The sequence below is a fragment of the Camelus bactrianus genome, chromosome 29 (assembly GCF_048773025.1).
Source record: "Camelus bactrianus isolate YW-2024 breed Bactrian camel chromosome 29, ASM4877302v1, whole genome shotgun sequence".
NCBI classification, from domain to species: domain Eukaryota; kingdom Metazoa; phylum Chordata; class Mammalia; order Artiodactyla; family Camelidae; genus Camelus; species Camelus bactrianus.
Window position 1 is genome coordinate 18,503,919 of NC_133567.1, and position 18,418 is coordinate 18,522,336.

Genomic DNA, 18,418 nt, shown 5'->3' on the forward strand with positions numbered 1-18,418 from the left:
TACACTAGTGGATGTGTTGTTGACAATCGCCAGGGAATTCCATTTACTGATACAGTCTATTGAATTAGCTGCAACTGCACAACAGGAAAAGTACCAAAAGGGGTCTACTTGCAAGAGTAGGTTTGCCATCAGGTTTATTTATTTCCTTTCACAGTTTTTCTTGCTGTGTTGTATTTGCATGCATTTTTTAAAAAATTGAAGTACAGTATAATATTCAATAAATATTTACGAGGAGAAAGAAGAGAAGGCCACCAAAAGACCTAGAGAAAACTAAGGTCACAATAATATGGTGGTCTCAATGAAGACACAAAGCAACTATAACAATAACAACACTAGTGGATTATGAATTTGATCTGTTCCATAGCTCCTGGCACGTTTCTAGATTCAACTTCCTGAGATTTCTTTGAGCCTCTAAACTTCTTTTTTTTCCTTTAATAGTGATCTTTGTGGCTCTTGGAAGCCCTCAGTTTTGTTTTGTTTTGTTTTGTTTTGATTGTTTTTACTTAAAGTCACTGATTTATATCTGGCTATTATTGAAGAATGCCTGCAAAAGCCTCTAGTCTCAGAGGATCATTCTTAAATGACCAATGTACAGAACTCACAATATTCATTTTTGTCCTTTCTTTATGTTTGGGCCTCATTGTGGGCCACTTAGACCATGTATACTAAGTGAAAATATATATACTTAAAAGCTTAAGAAATAAGTTGAAATAGCTTTATACATAAGGACCTATCTGTATGTGGTAAACAGCCCTAATTTCATAAAGTTTACTTTAGAATAAAAAAGTTATAATATGGTTAGTTTGGAATTAGAATCAAAGAAGCCTTACTTTTCTAATCTGAATGAAAATTTATAAATCTCAGGGAATGAAAATGACACAGAATATCATTTTGAAAGGAGGGAAATAAATAGAAAATATTACATCACTGGTAAAAACAGTGTCTTACTTAGGACAAATCAGGGAGAAAAAGTGTTGGTCAAAAAAAAATCTAATGAGGAAGACATGGTTAGAAAACCTGTTTGTTAAATATTAGGTGAATAGCTAACATAATAAAACAAACAAGGAAATCAGAGCATATAGTCGCTATTTCTTAGGGTTTATCAATCAAGACATATGTGACAACTCCACTCCATTGTTTGAAGAAATTATTGAGTCTTCCTGGGAATAGTCAATATATACATAAATGTGCTCAAATTTCTCTCAACCCTAAATAACCCTTTTAATTCAACATATAGTTAGGTAATACTATGTGTCACACACTGTTCTATATACTTGGGATCTATCAGTGCACGAAACAAAAATAATTTGTTACATTGAGTATACATTCTATTTTTTTAAACGTTTTTTTTTATTGAGTTATAGTCATTTTACAATGTTGTGTCAAATTCCTGTGTAGAGCACAATTTTTCAGTTATACATGAACATACATATATTCATTGTCACATTTTTTTCACTGTGAGCTACCACAAGATCTTGTATATATTTCCCTGTGCTATACAGTATAATCTTGTTTATCTATTCTACATATGCTTGTCAGTATCTACAAATTATGAACTCCCAGTCTGTCCCTTCCCACCCCCCACCCCCTTGGCAACCACAAGTTTGTATTCTATGTCTATGAGTCTATTTCTGTTTTGTATTTATGCTTTGTTTGTTTGTTTTTTTTAGATTCCACATATGAGCGATCTCATATGGTATTTTTCTTTCTCTTTCTGGCTTACTTCACTTAGAATGACATTCTCCAGGGACATCCATGTTGCTGCAAATGGCGTTATGTTGTCTTTTTATGGCTGAATAGTATTCCATTGTATAAATATACCACATCGTCTTTATCCAGTCATCTGTTGATGGACATTTAGGCCGTTTCCATGTCTTGGCTATTGTAAATAGTGCTGCTATGAACATTGGGGTGCAGGAGTAGGATTCCATTGGAGGTATATAACAATAAGAAAGTAAAAATTATATAAAATATTTGAAATTTACTAAGGTCTATGGAAAAAAAGTAGGATCAGGATAGGGAATTTGTGTATGTGAAGGCAAGTGTGGGATAGGGGAAAATGTGATTTTTAAATGGGCTTCAACAAGTAGGTGACATTTGAACAAAGACTGAAAGGGGGATTGAGTGAGTCACCTGGATGTCTATAAGAGGCATCTTCTGGAGAGAGGAAAGCCAACACAAAGCTCTATGGCAGAGAACGCTTGGAGACTTTGATCTGTCTGCTTCTTTTTCTCTTTTTTTTTCCTTCCTTTTTTCTGTACCTGACACATTCTGAATAGCTCACACTTACAGTTTCCACTCCTATTCATTCATTCTCCATTCCCCTGCACCCAGGGGCTCTGGCTCCCATCCTAGTTCATCAGCGAACTGGTTGGCTACTTGTCGGTGATGTTACTTCTTAAATTATCTTTTAAAAACTATAAAAACAGAACACGTAAAGTATAAACATTTAATAAATGGAGACAAGCAAAATTTTAGAAAATTGATCCTCCATGTAACCATCACACTTGTGACAAGCATGCTGTTAATATGCATTTTTAACCAAAACAGGGTCATACTGTACATGTTGTTCTGCAACATGCTTTGTTTTCAGTCATCTCTCTCTTTCCATAGTTCAATAAATTCTTATCTAATACTCAGATATTCCAATTTCCAGAATTTCCCCCCAAACAGTCATTGCACTGGAGCGCTCGTTTTTTTGGCAGATTAGTACAGTAGAAACCACAATCTGGGCACTAGAAGTGCTTGTTGCCTCTGGGCCCTTTTAGTGGTTGCAGCTGGAAACATCGTGAGTTAGTGTTGATCTTTCTAATTACACTTTAATAGTTCAGCTTTTGTCACTTAATTGTTTTAATTTAGAATGTTATCCGTTTTCTCTTCCACTGAAAAGATTGACTCCTAATATCATTAACTTAATCACTTCTTTTTAAATAATTTATATAAAATAATCATAAATTATTAATGCAAATATTACATTAAATAACAAATTCTAAGGGAATTTTAAACCATCTTCATGGTTCTTTCTGGTCCTTGGGTGCCTCCCTCTAAGGATATATAACATCAAAATTCTGTATTCCAAAGACACTTAAAATAAATCTTTTCTGGGGGGGAGGGTATAGCTCAGTGGTAGGGTGTTCACTTAGCATGCACGAGGTCCTGGGTTCAATTTTCCAGTACCTCCATTAAAAATAAATAAAGAAAAAATTTAAAAATCAATCTTTTCTATTTATATTTATTTAAACAATTTAACATATGATAGGTTCAGTTGTTTTCAACGGTATTTTTAAATTTCACCTTATAGGAAGCATAGTACAGAGGAGTTCTATGTGGCAAGTCCTGCCTCTCTTTCCTCTTCTATTCCCTGAGTTCTTCCCCTAGTAGGTAAATATTTTCTCCATACCAGACCATAAAAACTTTTTCTGGTTTTTGTTTTATTTTGTAATAGCTGCATTATATATAAATGGCCCATAATTTTTTTAAACCTATATTCTCCTGCTGGCCACTTGGTTTGGACACAGTCTTGTAAAAACATTTCGGGTACCTTTCACCACTTGGCTTACTTGACATCTTAGAAGCACTGGACACTTAATCACTCTTTCTTGGTTTTTTCCCCTCCTATGTTTCCATTGAATCATTCTCCTAATTCTCATCTTGTGGACTTACAGTCTTTCCTCATTCTTTGGGTTCTCTTCCTCTGCTTGTCTGTTGTAGTATTTCTTCTCCTCGGGGTTCTGCCCCTGGCCCTCTCCTTTATGCTGTGCTGACTTCCTGAGTCACCTCATCGACTCCATAGTGTTAACCACTGGTTTATGCTCCTTGCCCACATTTTACATGTCCTGCCTTGTCCGGTATGACCTTAAATTGCAACCCTGTTATCCAACAGGCTATGGTGCATTCTCTATCTGACTATCTCAAAGGTATTTCAAACTCAACCTACACAAACACACACTTATTTTCGACTTCATTCTTCCCACCTGATATGCTTCCAGAATAGATACTTTCATTGTACATTTCAGCCCCAGGCTAGAACCCTGGGAGCCATAAAATCAATCACTATATCCTATTTGATGACATTTGCCTGCTATTTACTGTCCTGTCTTATCTTTTCCTGCTGTCTTTCTTTAGGTCCTCTTCCTATGTCTCCTCAATTACAAAAATCTCCTTAGAAGATGTTTTTGACTGAGATACAGATAACAAGGAATAGCAAAATGAAGGGGAAGGAGAATTAAGTTAAAATTAAATCATTATTATGTCAAACATTTATTTAAACATTTCTATGTTTAAATAACACCTATTGTTAACTTGAAAGTGTTGTCATTTTGGTTGTAAGACCAGCTTCAGTTGTTTTATCCTCCTCCTGTTCCTTCCCACAAACAAATGAACCATTTGAAATTGAAGAGACTGGCTCTAAAAATTATCCCAGAATCACTTGTTTTTATTTGCAACGTCTGGTTTGTGGGAATTATTTGGTTATAGTAATATTTATGATGACTAAGAGTGGTTTCTAGGCAGCATTGTAAATAGAATTTTGTAAGTAGGTATCTTGTCAGTTAGAAGGTGATGTTGCATCAACTGAGTTCATCAAATATGTTTTACAAACTAGTACAGGTATCAGTTTTCACATTATTTTAAAATTTATTTGCATTTTGGAATTGTGAATTTGAAAAACTATTCGACCTGAATTGGATGGGTAATAATTTGATAAACTTCATACTGCATCCATTGATGAAAAGATATTTGCATTGATTGGTAATTTAATTTGGTCATAATTCCTCCATGTTGTCAATATATATTGAATACTTTCGAAGTATGAAATGCCACTTTTGTTTCATTATATTTTAGTAATTATGGTAAGGTAAGGGTGATCACAAGAAGCAACTGTGCTCTAAAATCAACAACTTATGTTGAAATACAAATATACCCATTGAACAAAATGAATATCTGTATAATATTATATATCTTGATTACTAACAGAAGCTATTAACACTATTTTAACACTTGGGAAAATTAATTAATTAATTAATTAATTAACATTTTTTATTGATTTATAATCATTTTACAATGTTGTGTCAAGTTCCAGTGTACAACACAATTTTTCAGTTATACATGAATATATATATATTCATTGTCACATTTTTTTCTCTGTGAGCTACCATAAGATCTTGTGTATATTTCCCTGTGCTCTACAGTATAATCTTGTTTATCTATTCTACGATTTTGAAATCCCAGTCTATCCCTTCCCACCCCCCCACCCCCTTGGCAACCACAAGTTTGTATTCTGTGTCTATGAGTCTGTTTCTGTTTTGTATTTATGCTTTGTTTGTTTGTTTTTTTTAGATTCCACATATGAGCGATCTCATATGGTATTTTTCTTTCTCTTTCTGGCTTACTTCACTTAGAATGACATTCTCCAGGAGCATCCATGTTGCTGCAAATGGCGTTATGTTGTCAGTTTTTGTGGCTAAATAGTATTCCATTGTGTAAATATACCACATCTTCTTTATCCACTCATCTGTTGATGTACATTTAGGCTGTCTCCATGTCTTGGCTATTGTAAATAGAACACTTGGGAAATTTTAACTTCCTGATGGTGTTTTCCCTTCAAAGTAACTACTTTATGAATTTATAAACCTATTTTATTATATTCTTGCTATCATGCTTCAAAATGTATCTTGGAAATCCTTATAGAGTAAGTCGAAAAAACCTCTAGTATGTTATTTAAATTTTCTTCTATTGTGATTATGGGCTTGATTTGCGAAAACAGTGAAAAAATAAATCAGAAACAAAAAGAATTATGGAAATTCTTGAAAACTTAATTATTAGTTGATTTTTGCCTGGTCACAAATTTAAATGGCTGCAGAGGGCAGGTAGGTAACGTAAGGTGCATGCAGACAGCCTGCTGGGGACTGTGATGACTGGAGAGCTCAGGCCTCGTCCAAAGGAGGCCAGAATGCATGGTCAGCATTGCCTGGTTTTCCAGTCTTGAGGGTAAGGCTGAAACTTTGCATATTTATTTACTGGACCCTCCCAATTTTTAAATGTTGGCTCAGTTCTTTTGAACACTTGATTTGCAATCTTGACTTTACAGTAAGACCTCTTCATAGTGCTTATCCTCTATGTAAGCTTGTCTTACATTTTCATACATTCAGCTCTCTTCACACCGACTGTTTTCCTCTCTAATTAATCAATAGCATTACAGCGAAGAGTGAGAGCAAAGGAGAAACATATAATGGTTGTTTCATCAGTAAGGCCTTCCCCCTTATAAAATAGCAATTCCCCCCGACCTTACCCCCATATACTTTTCTCCATGTAATTCATCAACATTTGACAGATTGTATATTTACTCGTTTGTTCCCTTTTTCTCTCCACCATAACATAAGCTCCATGAAGACATTTTTTGTTGTTGTTCAATGATGCATAATTAGTTGCTAGGATGTTTACTGGCAAATAATAGGTCCATATTAAATATCCATTAAATGAGTGAATGTTTCATAGATAGTTGGCTACATAAGGGAAATAACTAAAGAATCAGAGATATTTAACCTTGACAAGAAAAGACATAATCAGGGATACAATCAAAGGGTGCTGGCACTGGCTCTTACTGGCCTGGAGGAGCTGACTACGCACATCTCTTCTTAGCTCTGCATTCAGTGACATTCCATTGGTTGCTTGAAGTCAGCCATGGTGAAAGTATTTCTGTTACAGAAACCAGCAAATGATAAAAATGTATCATTTACCAGCACATCATTCGGTACCAGTTGTGAGAGAATGTCTTAGCAAAAGAAAGCACTTCGTTACATCCAACAGTGGAATGGCCTAAGTCACAGGCAGTAGTTAGCTCTATTTTAGAGATTTGCTTATTGAGGATATACATTGTAAAACTTATTCAGGCATGTAGAGCTAATGGGTCATAAGATATATCGCAATTTTGAAAATAATCTGTGCCTTTCCCTATGGCCCTTTAAACATTTTCCTTATTGTTATTAATTTTTATAAAGTCTTACTATGGTGTGTAGTAGGTGTGGATTTCTTTTTATTTATCCTGCTTTAGATTTTTAGAGCTTCTTGAGACTATGGTTTGGTATCTTTTATCAGTTCTACAAGATCTCAGCTATTATTTCTTCAAATACTTTCTCTGCCGCATTCTCTATCTCCTACTTCTTAGATGTTGTATTTTCTCATTGTACTCTCAAAATCTCTTACCACTTCCTCCGTATTTTTCATCCCTTTGTCTTTCAGTGCTTTACATTGTTTAGTTTCTTCAAATTCTTCTTTCAGTTCACTAATTCTTTCTTTAATTACATCTAATCAAATGATAAATCCCATAGAAAAAATTTTCCCACAATTATTATGCTCTTCTATTCTTGATTATTTTTTAAAATTTGGTTCTTTCTTAATGTGCTGTGTCACATTCTATAGTTTATAGTTCCTGCTGAACTATGTAATATTGGTCTTTTATTTTTTGTTGAATAAAGTAAGTACGTATGTCTTATAGTCTTTCTTGCACCTCCACTCATTTAGGATAAGGATAGTATATAAGTGCTTGTAGGTGTGTTTCTGTCTCCTGCTTTTTTGCTTATTTGCACTCATGGTGCCTTGCTTCTTTGCATAGCTGCTTATGGCTTGTCGTATTGTGTGCTGCACGTCATTTTAGAAACCTCATTTGTAAGAATAATTTGAAGCCTAGAATGGTGAATATCCTCCTCCAGAAAGGACTTTGGTTTGTTTTTGTCAGGTAACTGGAGGCACTTCCAGTGTGCGACCACCTTAATCTGAGCTCAGATTTGGAGGTTTCTTGGATCATCCAGATGATGAAAAGCCTGGCTATATAGGTCTGTGCAAAAGCTATGCTACTTACAGTGCCTGCTTACAATGAGGATAAACCTTTTTGGTGTCTTAGTTTAAAGTAGTGAGTGCTTAGTTAGAACCCCTACTTTTGAGTTATTCTTTGATTCTTCCCTTTTTAGTATAGAAGCTTTTTCTTGATTTGTGGCCGCCATGTTTTCTTTTATGTTGAGAGACAGGGACAGAGAAATTGGGGGAGAGTATAGCTCAAGTGGTAAAGTGCATGCTTAGCATGCATGAGGTCCTGGGTTCAATCCCCAGTACCTCCTCTAAAAAAATAAATCTCATTATCTCCCCCTACCCCACCAAAACAGAATAATTAATACAGAGGCAGAGAGAGGTTTAAATCTCCATTTTTAACTTGCATTATTTCCACTTTTTTGAGGTTTTTTTTTTTTTTTTTTTTGGTTGTGTTTGCTTTGCCTCTTGCTAAAAGCAGACAAGAGTCTTATCTCTTAGATGAGGGTAGTTGATATAAACCTGTCTACCAATGCCAGGATGGAAGGGAGCGGTCTGAAAAGCTAATGCAGACTTCTCCTTAACCTCCTTTTTATCTTCTCTTCACCATAGTCCTTCCTTCTACTTTGCTTGTGGTTCCGAAGTTCAGTCCCTGAGTTTCTGTTTCCCAAGAAAATAATCTTCTGACTCCTATGAGGGGCTGTGGAGGTGGGTGGAAACAGTAGTGGTCTGTCTCTCCTGGTTGGGTTGTGAGACTGGAGTCAAACTAAGTTGCATGGACGCTTGTCTCCAGTGCCTCACTGTCAGCCATGCTCCTTACTGTTGCCTTCTGTACACAGAGTCTGACACAGGGCTTTGTGCTAAGGAGAACCCGTTCTCTTCTAATTGACATCACTTTTTTCATTCTGCTAACCTCTTGTTCTCATTGTCTTTGTGGAATTTTATGATCTTTTTTATTCCTTTAAATGTTAAGATGTTTCTGGACATAGCAGAAATAAATGCATGTTTCAATCCACCAAGTTTTAAAGTGCAGGTGAAATTAGGTTTTAAAATGCTGTATATGGGTCCCACTTACCATCATGTTCATGCTTGCTCTTAGATCTGTGTTTCCAATTCCAAATCCCATTCCTGTACAACTACTATTACTATACAAAATAATAAGTTCAAAATTTACATAACACTTACTAAATGTCAATCACTGTTTTAAATATAACATGTATTAACTCATTTAAACCTCAGCCCCATGAGACAGTGTGTCAGTTATGGCAGCAAGAATGCTGTATGGCAAACCACTCAAAAACTTAAAAATGTAACACAATTTACAATAGCCATAAGTTATTTTTTATAGGACAGTTTCTGCTGATCTGGGCTAAGTTCAAAAGACCTTGGCATGGCTCACTCGTTTGTCTGCAGTCAGCCACCACCCTGGATGGGAGCTGTGGGTCTAGGATGACCTCAGGTAGGACAACCTGGCTCTATTCTATGTGGTCTCTGATTTTCCAAAAAGTACCCTAGGATTATTCCCATGGCCACAACAGGATTCCAAGAGAGAAAGAGTGGAACATACAATGCTTCTTGAAACCTAAGTTCCTGCTGCACACGGTCACTTTTTACATATTCTATTGGACAGAGCAAATCAAAACACTAGTTCAGGCTCCAGAGGTAGAAAATAGACTCTGCCCCTTAATGAGAAGCACTACAAAAAGCCAAAGGGCTATGTGTATGGGTCCAGGGAGGACCTGGAGCCTCTCATGCAGCTTTGACCACATGTTGGTTTTATTGTTATCCTCATTTTAGAAGAAACTGAAATATGGAGAAGCTAAGTAACCAGCTCGAGGTCATGGAGCAATTCGATGGTGGCACTAGTGTTTGATTTCAGGCAATCTGGCTTCAGTCTGTGCCCTTAACTACTGTAATTTACTCTCTCTCAAGTGACACATTGAATCGGTTGAAAGAATGACAGAGAAAGAAAGACAAAAGATATCAAAGGGGCTTTGAAGTAACTCTACAGAGAGAAAGAATGAACAAGCCACAGAGAAGAAGAAAACAGCTTTGTGAGAAGATGGAACTGAGACTCCTCTTCCCTTTGTGAAATCAGGGAAAGTTTGCACGTAGCCTCTGGGGTTTGGAAAGAGAGAAGGCACACTGTTGCAGATAGCTGGCTTCCTGAAGTCTGCAGCTTGTTAGAACCCATCAAGCTACAGTAACTGGAAGGAGGGCACAGTATCCAAAAGCATCACTCACGAGGATGAGATCTGGGTGGTGTGAGTAGTTGGGAAAAGGATTTTGCAACCCGTAAAACATACTTGGCTCTACCTTCTCAATTAAAAAGACGATTTTGGTGCTGTGCTTTTGAGTTATTTCTTAAACAGCATCATCATGACATTACATATCCATGCATGGCATTCAGGAGAACCTGGCCATTTAGCACTTCGCTGAAGGTCTGTCCAATCCAGGGATGCAGAGGACACCAGAGGAGGGTGGGCAGGAAGCAGAGACGTTTCCAGTCACGAGGGGAAATGCCTGATTCAGTGAGGCAAGCAGTCTGGAAGCAGAACGGGAAGCACCTCTCTTCCTCAGAGCCTTTGTAGTTAACACTTTCTTTCTTCATTTGGTCATTCAGTCTTTTACATGGTAGGAAAATACAGATTGAGGACTGAGAAGCATTTGCCAGCCTAATGGGAAACACCCTTGGTTTTTTTCACTGTTATGTGAGTGAAACACTCTAGTAATTTACCTTCATGGCAACTTTCACTATGCTTTGAGATAATCACAGTATAGACAGTGAAAAGTTATCTCACTTTTTTTTTTCAGTTGCCTGTCGTGTATTCTAAGACTTACATGAGGAGGTAGTAATACTCAGCTCTCTAACCAAGACACAAAGAGCTGATCAGGACCATGAGATCTCTAAGAGCCTACAAGACTGAGAGTCTACAAATTGCAATCAGAAATGTGTCTGAGTAATGGTGGTGGGATAAATGTGATGTGTGTGTGTATGCGTGTGTATGTGAGAGAGAGAGAGAACCTAGGCAGTTGCAGCCTGTCCAAAGGCAGGTTATTTACCAGCTCCACAGTCTTTTGCTTTAGTAGTGAGTCTTTGTCTGTCATGAGATGGAACCCTCACCTTATCTTAGCATGACATTTTGCAAAGAATTTCTGGTGACTCTGGGATACAGTGATTCTGGGAGAAAAGGAAGATGGAAGATGAGCCTTTTCAGCAGCACTAACACAGAGAGCTGGTAATACAGCCACATTACCAGTTTTCTGCATTTGTAGAACCATCAAGTCCTACAGTGTCAGCTTAAAATGCTACTTTCCACTGTAATTTCCCAGGAGTTGCAACTGGAACTCTTCATAGACTTGGTCTGTTAGTTTAATATTAGAATGAAAAATATTGACATTTGTTTTGTCAGTTATTTATTTATTTATTTATTTGGAAATCCTTTGTATTTTAAGATCCAGAAAAGATGAAAACAAGACAAAACGAAACACATGCACCAGCGATGTTTTTGTGCATTAAAGACAGGTCTTCCAAAGTTTAACAGGGTCACATTTCTAAGTTTCTCCAGAAACAGACCAATTCTTTAAATAATCTGGTCTCATTTCTCCAGTTTGATATCTTTGAAGCAGGTTTGTATATTCCACAAATCAGAAAGCATGATCCATTCTTTATCACAAATTGATACTTGTTTTAACATAAAAATTTAGTTGGAACATGTCTACCTACAGTCAGCAGATGGTCTGAATTCTTCCAGGGTCGTGTGGGAAATTACCTTGGGGCAATTTATACTTGTAACCTCCTAGTGAGTTTACCACCAGGCAAATTATCTGTACCAGAGGTCACAGAGCAGATGGGCTTACAGACTAAATTATGTTATCTTGAGCTACATGTTTTATCAAATAAATTTAAAATATACTGTGGCAATCAAAAGGAAAGAATGGGGTAAGTCAACAATCTGAGGATATCAGGCAAGCAGGGTGGAAAAGCCACAACTCCTGAATCCTGGGTTTTCAAAAATCAAGCTTAGGTTTCAACAAAAATTCAGCTGTTTGGAAATATCTTGTTGATTTTATCAGCCTTAATCTGTTTTTCTAGAAAACCATTTTGCTAACTGTAAGAGTAGAAAGACCTATGGAATAAAAACTTTATGTACACAATGAGTAAAGTGCTCAGCAAATGTAAGATGTTACTATTTTTGATATTAATAATAGGGTACAATGACAGCATGACATTCTTCTTCTAAATCCCATTGTGGTAACGACCTACTCAGTTAGATTAATTCATTTACTCGCTCACTTAACCATTTATTGATTTACTAGGTATAGTTCTGAACAGTGGAGATAAGGCAGTGAACAAAACAGCAAATATCCTGTCCTTAGCAGATCTTCCATTCTGGTCAGGGAGAGAGACAATAAAATATAGTAAATAATTAAGTTGTGTGCTATGTAAAAGCATTGTAAGTACAATGAAAAAAATAAAGCAAAATAAGAGGGTTTGGGAATACCCAGAGGGCTAGGGTGTTGCAAAGAGATTGGGCCTAATTCTGAGCAGAGCAAGCCCTACAGATATTTGAGGGGAAATGTGAGAATGTTTTTGTGTTAGGAAGAGTTAATTTGGAGGTGGAGTTATCAGGGTATGTTAACAGATTGCACATGTAGGCTGTGAGAACAGCAAGTACAAAGGCCCTGAGGTAAAAGGTCTCATTTCTTTTAGGAGCAGCAGCGAATCCATTGTAGCTGAAGCAGGAGGACCAAGAGGAAGCAATCAGGAGATCAGAGAGGCAGTGGTGGGGCCAGATGTGTAGGGCTTTGTAGGCAATATTAAGAATTGGGTTTTGCTCTAAAGTGGAGGGATATTTATTTTATATGTAAGGTGTTAAGCAGAAGAGTGATATGATATGATTTGCATTTTAAAATGATAATCTAACTGCCTTGTTGAGAAACAGACTGGACTGGGTTGTGGATGAAAGCAGGAAAACCAGTTTGGAGGATGTTATAATAAGCCAGGTGCAAGAAGTTAGTGACAGTCTCGGGTGACAATAGTGATATTAGGGGGAGGTTAGGTCCTATATATAATTTAAAGGTTGAGTCATTAGAGTTTGTTAACAGACAGGATGAAGGGGTGTGAAGAAAAGCGAGGAATCAAGATGAGTTTAAGGTTTTTGATCTGAGTACCTGAATGGGTGATAATCCCATTAACTGAGATGGGAAGAGAGAGGGAAGGAAGATGGAATTTGGGAGAGGAGAGAAGCTCTGTTTTTGGATGTATTACTCTAAGTTGTAAGTGTCACCTTAGTTAGAACCTGAGATTTATGAATATGTGGTTCAGGGGAGAATTGTGAGCTGCACAAATAAATTTGAGTGTTGTCCATGACAGGGGAATATTGAAAGCCATGGATCAGGATAAAATCACCAAGGCAGTGTGGTTTAAGGACTGAGTGTGAGGCTTGTAAGCACTGAAAAGTCTGGGAGAAGAGGAAGGATTGTAAAGGAAACAGAGTAGGAATAACCAGGAAGAGGGGAGGAAAATAAGAAGTGTGTTTTGAAAGCCAAGTGGATCAAATAAGATGAAACCTGAGAGTTGACCAGGGGATTTAGGAACATGGGGAACAGTGGAAACCCTGAGCTGAATGTGATTCAATGGAGTGGCAAAGTCAGAAGGAGAGAAACAGAGGATGGCATGGACAAGAGGTAGAGTGGTGGATGGAATCTGAAGGAACAGATAGGAATGTCAAGAGAGTGGAATGTGCGTCCTTTCTTGAAAAATAATAGTAATACGGAAGAAAGAACACAGCTTGAACACTGATGGAAATGATCTGGTATAGAATGGGAAATTGATGATGCAGGGAGAAGAAGAGAGATTTGAGGAGCTGTATACTTCCATCGCTAGGTTGGCTGTGACCTGGTGCCTGACTAAGGGGTTGCCTTAGATACGGAGGCAGGGAGTTCATCTATAAAAACAGGAAATCAGGGTGGGGGAGGGTAGTTACCAAGGGCAAATATGATGGTGGGAGCCTGTGAGGATGTCTTCTGATTGTTTCAATCTTTTCAGCAAAGTAGGAAGCATAACCATCAGCTGAGAGTGATGACAGGAGAGGTATTTGGAGGGATAAGGAGGGAAACATTTATGAGAAGAGTCATGGAGGAGAGTGGATTCGGTAATCATAATGCACAAGTGCAGGTGGGCGGGAGGTGGCCTTCTCACCATCACGGCGCTCGGCAATTCGGTACTCTAAGGGGGGGTCAAAACTTGCTGGACCCCTAGCCTCTCTCCTCTTCTGCCTCTGCTTCCTGATAAGTAAACCTGCAAGCACGCTTCTTTTCCTTGTCTAAACTGTACTGCTCGCACTTCTGTGATTTACGTACATCCCAGGCACTAATTGTTTGCAACTTGTAACTTATTCTGCTATTTTCTTAATAATTAATGTTGACTGTGGTGGCAATGTTTAGCTAAGCTATAATTTAAGACCAGATTTACAAAAAGATGGGGGTGGGTATATAGCTCAGTGGTAGAGTGTGTGCTTCGCATGCACAAAGTCCTGGGTTCAATCCCCAGTACCTTCATTATAAATACATAAATAAATAAACTTAATTACCTCCTCCCCTCCAAAAAAAAAAAAAAAACCCAAACCAAAACAAACAAAAAAAACCCGAAAAGAGATTTAAAAGAATGATTTTTCTGTTTCTGCATCTGGTTTGTGGATTGTAACCATGGAAACGTGATTATAAATTAGTATAAACACGTTGTTAATAAAACAATATCTAGCATCTGGCTACAAAACCTTTAATTCTGTTTAAAGTGTTTCATGAACGGGCAAGGAGGACATGTATTTGTGTGAATGGATATGTCAGCTTTGTGTTTCTGTTCTTAGATGGCTAGAAAGGAGAGCAAGGGGCAGAGGAGGCACTGGAAAGGGGCATATTTTACCATTTTCAGTTTTATGGACAGCAGAAAATATATATCTCATGGCTGTGGCAGCATGGTCAGTGTCAGGTAAGGAAAGAATTTGCAAGAATGTTTGATGCCAGGCTAGACTGAATCCTGAAATCTCCATTGATAAATTTTGACTCCAAGCTCAAAGTATCAGTGTGAGTTGAAAGAAGTGTTTTATTAACACTCTAAAATCTAAATCAAATTAAACGAAGACCTTTAATAGCTAAGTCTTATTCTTTTTTTTAAATTGAAGTATACTCAATTTACATGTTATGTTAATTTCTCCTGTACAGCATAGTGTCTCAGTTACACATATACATTATTCTTAATATAACATTAGAGAGTGAAGTGGATAAGAGAAATTAGGTAAAAGCAAAGGAAATATGGACTCAAAATTAGAAGTCCTGGGTTTTAATCCTGGCTTTGTTATTGACTAGAAACCTCCAGCAAATCTTGTAAACCGAGAGGCCCTAAATTTCCAATTTGAAAATGACAGTGTGAATTAGACATCTTCTAAAAACTCTTCTAGAACTGAAAAATAATTCTACAAAGTGAGTCTTTATTAAGGACTCATTTTTAATGTATCAACTGTTAAAATATAAAGATCAAATTTGTTGATGTATTTAATTTTTCAATTTTTAAAGAAAATAGATCTTTAGTTTTTTGACAATAAAATTAATACATTTTTAAAAAGCAGTATAGAAAAGTAAAAAAGAAGTGGAAAAAAGATGTAATCCCATCTTTCACTGGTAACATTTTGATGTCTGGAAGGCATAACAATTGCAATTGTGATTAGAATGTATTATTTTCTTTAAAGTAGTTATTTGCTGATAGAGGAAAGATATATTTAAAAATATTAATTTTATAACGATGCTTTTGCAAAACTCTCTTATTTTAAGTTACTTTTAGTCAATATTTCTGTTTCCTTCATGCAGAAACAATTGTTATCTGCAAATAAATATCATTTAACAAATGTTGAGCCCCTATTATGTAAAGACTCTTTTTAATTATTTATATATCCTATTCTTAGAAAACATTTTAAAATAATTATTTTGTTATTTCTAGAACAATATTTAGAACAATATGCCATTTCTCGGACAATATTAGTAGTGTTGACAGTAAAAAGTTCTGGCTGTTACTGAAGTTTTTTTTTTAATCATGTTAAAGATCTTTATTAAAAAGTTAAGAAAAATGTAAAACAGGTGTTTGATGACTTTTTGGTACCTGTTATGATTACAGAGTATTTTCCCTTCATCTTTTTTGAGAGAAATTATATTAACAAGCCTTCTAGTATTAAAACCATTCATACATACTGGAAAAGAACATCAGTTGGGCAAATAATGGTAGGTTTTCAATCAGCAATAGATTGCAAATATTAACATTTTACTAACAATTTCTGCTGTTAAATTTGTATTGATATGAGCCTGTGGTTTTATTAGTGCTGTTTTGGCCTGGTTTTGTTTCAGGCTTAAATTAACTTTACATAAAGTAAAGTGAAACTTTCCTTCTTTCTCTGGACTCAGTGAAGTAAACTCTTCCTTGAAATCTGAAAGAATCCTCCTGTAACACATTCTTGGATATTATACAATAGCTTCGTCAGTGCTTTATTTTATTATTGACTTGTTTTGGGAAAATTTGCTTCAAAATTTCTTTTGAATAGATTTTCAAACTTATAATCATAGGGTTGAATACTTTATATAAATTTAATAACTTCTCTGGGAACCTGAAAACAAGGGGAATTACCTGTAGATAAGAGTTTATATCATTTCATGTATTTATAATTCTCTCAAAGCTATAGTTTCTCTTTAGAAATTCTTCTCTTTCCTGGAGTAAATCTTTTTAGCAAAGAATATGCCTAGTCTATGTTTTGCATCCTGTGCTTTCTGCCATATTTTAAAACTATTGTATTGTAAAATAAAACACAAAGAAAACAAAAAAAAAAGAAAGAATGTAGAGATTAATGAATGCTTATTAAGTGAAAATCCTTTTAAAACCATTTTATTAAGGTATTATTGACACATGAAAAGCTGAATATGCACAATTATTGCATACAAATTCATGAGTTTAGGGATAGATAGACACCCACGAAACTTCAAGGCTTGGAAACTTCAAGACCATAAACGTATCAATTACCTCCCAAAGTTTCTTTCTACCTCCTTTATCATTATTAGTTTATTTAGTTGTCTGTGATAAGAGCACTTAACAGAAGATCTTAGCAAGTTTTAAACGTACAGTTCAGTATTACCCATAGGAGATATGAAATATATATCTTAAGAACTTATCTATCTTACTGAAATAAAATGAATAATCTTGACCGTTACTTAGGTCAAGAAATAGAACTTTAGCTGCCATCCCAGAAGCTCCTTCATTTCCATATCCTTTTTTGTTGTTTTTTGAATCTTATTTTTTATTGAGCTGTAACTGATCTATAACATTGTATTTGTCTTAGGGGTACAACATAGTGATTTGGAATTTGTATATATTGCAAAATGATTACCACAGTAAGTTTAGTTAATTTCCGTCACCTCACCTAGTTACAATTTTTTTATTCTTGTGATGAGAACTTTTAGAATCGACTCTCTTAGTAACTTTCAACTATATAATGCAGCATTATTACCTATAATCACTATCCTGTTCATTACATCCCCAGAACTTGTTTATATTATTTTCCGATCTTAATCATGGCTCTTCTCCCTCCTAAATTACCTACCCTAAATTTTATAATAAGCACTTCCTTGCTTTTCTTTATGATTTTATCACAGGAGTGCATGGCCACTTTTAAAACTTTGTATTACTTTTGTTTTTTTTTTTAATCTACACATTCTATTTGCCTTTCTTTCCATTATAATAAATATCTTGAAGAATCTGGCGAATTGGACCTAGAAAACTCTTCACAGATCATCATATTTCTTTGTCTTCCACATTTCCTGTAAATTGGCAGCTGGATCCAGATGCTTGACTAGACTGTTTTGATTCCCTTGGCAGACCAGAGGTGTGCTGTGTTCTTTCCTTAAGATTTGTGATGAGGAAAAGTCACCAGCTTTCACTTCTAGTATATTGCGTGAGTTCCAGTGTGTGTGGATTGGTGGTGAGGGCTTGGGGGGTGGATTTTGTGTATGTTCTGCACCGAGAGTATGAAGGGGGTACCTCCTTGATTCTGTATTGCTTACCTACAAACCAGGCAGGTGTTACGGACTGAATACTTGTGTTCCTTCAAAATGCATATGTTGAACTCCCAACGTGGTGGTGTTTAAAACAGAGGCGGATTTGGGGGGAGGTGGTTAGGTTTCCATGTGGTCATGAGGGTGGGACCCTAGTGATGCAACGAGCACCCTTACGAGGAGAGGAGGAGAGAGCATTCACCCCCAGGAAAGGCCATATGAGTGCACAGTGAGAAGGTGGCGTCTGTGAGGCAGGAAGGGAACATTTGTGACACCCACTCTGCCAGCACCTGGATCTTGGATTTCCAGTTTCCAGACTGCAAGAAAATAAATGTCTGTTGTATCAGCCACTCAGCCTTGGTATTTGCTTATAGCAGCCCAAAAATCTAAGACAGAGGTGAGAAGTCAGGTTGGAGAAAAGCTACAGGGCCTAAGGGCTTTTAGTTTGGTGAGGCCACATTCTTCCCCCTGTTTCTTGGCACGACCATATTTCCATCTGTCAAAATCGCTCACCCTCGCT

The 18,418-nt window shown here is 36.5% G+C and overlaps 1 long non-coding RNA gene and 1 other non-coding gene across 3 annotated transcripts in view; both read left to right on the forward strand.

Annotated features, from left to right (window-relative positions):
- The window catches only part of LOC123615789 (uncharacterized), a 160,442-nt gene that overhangs the window by 38,911 nt on the left and 103,113 nt on the right, over positions 1-18,418 (forward strand). The window lies entirely within an intron of this gene.
- Positions 14,290-14,367, forward strand: TRNAA-CGC (transfer RNA alanine (anticodon CGC)). The gene has a single exon. It is a non-coding gene; the product is annotated as a tRNA-Ala (tRNA).